The following is a 4,538-nucleotide window of genomic DNA, read 5'->3' on the forward strand; positions in this document are numbered from 1 at the left end:
ACCACAAATAGCTTTGCCTGTTTCTTCCTCAGGTTTTCTGAACATTCGTTTTTAAAACATTAATTGTAAGAAAAATTAAAAACTGCCCTCATTTAAAAATTACTTTATCGCACGCATTTCCTCTGAAGAGGTTCAACAATAGGGCTGTAGTTTTACCTACGGTTCATAATAATATTTTACCAGCTGTGCTTGTAAAAGGAGGGCCACACACTCTCCTGGAAGCAGGCGATCTTGTTCAGTGCTATCACTGGAGCCATTTTAGTTCTTCCTTGTTTAGGTTTGGGGAAGTTGGGTCCTAAAAGACTAATAAATCAACACTCGGTACAACTCTGAAAATATCAGGAGAGGCATCTCATTTCCTCTTCCCAACTTCTAGTATAAATTCCTAATCGGTGGTTCTTAAACTTTTGAATGCGTAAGAATCCCTTGGAAAGCGTGTTAAGGTACAGATTCCTGTGCCCACCCCCAGAGCTCTGGTTTAGACTAAGGGGTCGCCTGAGCATCGGAATTTCTAACAAGCTCCCAAGTGACTCTCAGGCTGCCGATCTGCAGGCCACACTTTGGAGGAGCACTATTCTAATGACCTGGATGAGTTAATGAAGCCATTTAAAATGCCCAGAAATAGGATGTGTTGAGACCGGCTCCAGTTTGACAAATATGTTGTCATAGCTGATCACCATGACTCATGCCTTCCAGTTCTGTTGTTAAGGCAGCCTGAGAAGTGTGCGTATGTTAGGGGTAGCCTGGGTCTCTACTTTGGGAACTCCTGGGTCAAATGACATTTGAGGTCATTCCAGTAAACCTGTGGAAAAGGGAGAGAGCCCCCAAGCAGATCCACTTACCTTCTATGACAGTTTCAAACGCCAGAGCCCAAGGGCAATGGGTGAACCTGTCTCCTTGGGAAAGTGAAATGGGTGGACAGAAAACAAATCACACAAGTTCTTCTGCACACTTGAATTTTGTAGGAGCTTCTCATGCAGAATAGCAGGCTCTCAACAAACCAGGAGGCATGGTTCAAAGGAGAAGTGGTGTCCTTGAGTGTCGTCGAGATGCTTTCGTATCTTCTGAGGGATATACTAAAAATCAGTCCAAAGGTATTGAGTCTTCCTCTGTCTGGCTTATTTCACTTAGCATAATATCCCCTAAGTCCATCCATGTTATCACAGACAGCAAGATTTTATTCTTTTTATGACCAAGTAACAGTCCATTATGTATCACATCTTCTTTATCCATTCATCCATCGATGGACACTTAGGCTGCTTCCATGTCTTGGCTATTATAAATAGTACTGCTATGAACATTGGGGTGCATATATCTTTCTGAATTACTGTTTTTGTTGCCTTCAGTTTTTTTGAGGAACCTCCATACTGTTTTCCACAGTGGCCGCACCAATTTACATTCCCACAAACAGTGCACGAAGGTTCCCTTTTCTCCACATCCTGGTCAACACTTGTTATCTCTCGCCTTTTTGATATTAGCTATTCTGACAGGTGTGAGGTGATATCTCACCGTGATTTTGATGTGCATTTCCCTGATGATTAGAGATATCGAGCGTCTTTTCATACCATATGAGTTCACTTTCATGTGGAATCTAAAAAACAAAATAAGCAAACAACCACAACAACAACAAAAAAGAGAGAAACAGGCTTATAAGTGCCAAGAACAAACCGGTGGTTGCCAAAGGGGAGGGGGCTGGAATACGGGCAAAATGGGTGAAGGGGATCAAGGGGTACCCACTCAGAGTTATAAAATAAATAAGTCATAAGGCTGAAAAATACAACATAGGGAATATAGTCAATAATATTGTAATACACGAATAGTGAGCATTTTGTAATGTATAGGATGTTGAATCACTGTGTTGTACACCTGAAACTAATTTTTTTAATGTTTTTTTTATTGTTGAGAGAGAGAGAGAGAGAGACAAAGACAGAGTGCGAGCAGGGCAGGGGCAGAGAGAGAGGGAGACACAGAATCCGAAGCAGGGTCCAGGCTCTGAGATGTCAAAACAGAGCCCAACATGGGGCTCGAACCCATGAAACATGAGATCATGACCTGAGCCAAAGTCAGACACTTAACTGACTGAGCCACCCAGGTGCCCCTGAAACTAATTTAATATTATATGTCAATAATACTTCAATGAAAAATTTTAAATGTTGAAAAAAAAAAGGTATTGAGGACTAAACACCCTGGACACAACATGTAAAGTAACTGTCTAAGGTATGTCAATATCCTTAGTCGCCGGGGAAATGTAAATTAAAACTCCAATAAGATATCACCACACAGCTATGAGAACGGCTTCTACGGTAACCTGACAACACCACATGCTGGTGAGGGTGCTGAGCAAATGGAGCTCTTGTACAATCCTGATGAGAACTCAAAATGGGCCAGTCATTCTGGAAAACAATTAAGCAGTTGAAGGTAAACAAAACACCAAATACATGAACATTCCTAAGTGATCATCCGAGAGACGTGAAAACTTAACGTTCATACACAAAGCCGTCCGTGAAGGTGTACAGAAGCCTTAGAGTGAAAAGAATGCCTTTCAACAGGTGAAGGAATGAACCAATTGTGATCCACACGATGGAATGCTACTAATAACGGAAAGGAATAAACTAAGTCTAAACGAACAACATAGATGAATCCCAAATACATTGTGCCAAATGAGAGAAACCTGTCCAAAAGAGGTTGCATCCTGCCTAACTGACTTGTAAGACATTTAGAGAAAGTAAAATTATGGCGTAATTAGTGGTTTGTCGGGGAAAAAGGTGGGCAACGGGTTGACCAGAAGGGAGCAGCAGGCGGGGATTTGGGGGGGACTTTTGCGGTGTAATCCAGAGGGTGGTGGTGGTTATGTGACTCCGTGCATTTGTCGAAACTCACAGAACTTTACACCAAGACAAAAGGGAATTTTGCTGTATGTAAACTGAAAAACATATGAAATAAAAACAATACCTGCTCAGGCTGCACAGACACATACTCTAAGACACACCCATTCTACTTTTTCCTTTATGTCTGAGAGAAATGCACCTGTTTGTTCACTAAAACACATGCATGAAAACGCAGGAATACTATTCTCAATAGTCCAATTCTAAAAACTACTGAAATGTCCGTCATAATAGAACGGATAAATAAAGTGTGCTATGTCAATACAATGGGATGTGCATGGGAAGTAGTCAATTGCAACTACACAGAATAATGCAGTCTCCTCTCATAAACATAATGTTTAATTTTAAGAAGCCAAATATAAAAGTGTATGCACGAGATGATTTCACTTATATGAAATTCAAAAGCAGGCAGAAACTAATTAAGGTGTTAGAAGTCAGGGTAGCATTTACCCTTGGTGGTCCGATGACTGAGAGGGGAAAGAGAGGTCCCGCTGGGGTCTTGGTAATGTTCTATTTTTGATCTGGGTGCTGTTGAGAGGGGTGTGTTCTGTTTTGGAAAATTTATTGGACTGTAACCTTATGCAACTTCAGCATGCTTTATGTATGTTATACTTCCACACGGATTTTTTTCCTGGGGACTCGGTTTTGTAAAGGAGCTCCTGCCTCAAAAATAACTGCAACCATTGTGTTGCACAACAAAGAGCAGATCTTGAATGGCATGAGGTTGATGGGTTGACCGGTAAACTTTTTGCTGGATTTTTTTTTTTTCTAAATTGAATGGAGTCCATCTTGTTCTAGTTAAAGAAGCTGGTGGGCATGTGACATTTCCCACCCCTTGCTACATTTGAGAAAGCTGTTCTATGTTTTTCCATGACTGTATGGTTTCCCAGGACTCAGCACACTCACTGCTAAAGTCGGGAAAGTCCTGGGCAAACCAGATCAGAAGTGGAAGAGACACCCCCCGTTCCCCATCCTGCTTCTTTTTAGAAAAGAGCAAATCTTCAGAGTCATGTGTCATTGGAGTCATTGCCCTTTGGAAATCACCTGCCCCCACAGAAGCACCCAGATGGGTTTCACGGGGAAACAGAATGGAATTTCCTACAGTTCCTATATTTGAAGAAAACGACTGCCGGTCAGGGCAGCATTTAGAAATTCCCAGTGTTCCAAGGGCGAGGGCCATCATAGCACCTGGCCTTTAATCAAACCTCTGTGTGATCCCTCCTTTCATCTTCTGCGCTCGGCGCAGGGACCTGGTTTCCCGTGTCACCTCAGCTGGCTGCAGTTTCAAGAGCGGTTTTCAGGACAAGTGATTAACTGAGTTTCTTTCAAAGTCCTTGCTGGTGGATCAGATTTAGCCAAGGCAATCATGTGTCTCCATACAGTGAGTTCCCTAGTGCCCAGACACAAGGCACAAATGGCACAGTAGCCCTGGAGAATTTTCAGTGTAAGATGGTTTTTTCTCTCTAGGGTTGTAGCTTTTGATGTTTTTCTTTTATACTTGGTGAACACCACTTAAAAATATTCAGTGTAAGATAATCAAAACTTGTCCCCTTAAGAAAGGACCAAGGCATGGTTCCTTTTTTTTTTAATAGGAGGTATCTTTGCCTTATTTAATAATCATGCTTTTTGCACTTGTGATTAACAAATGGCCTC

Source organism: Lynx rufus, unplaced genomic scaffold (assembly GCF_022079265.1).
Source record: "Lynx rufus isolate CCGP_SWC_20201006 ecotype Redwood Valley unplaced genomic scaffold, mLynRuf1.p SCAF_14, whole genome shotgun sequence".
NCBI classification, from domain to species: domain Eukaryota; kingdom Metazoa; phylum Chordata; class Mammalia; order Carnivora; family Felidae; genus Lynx; species Lynx rufus.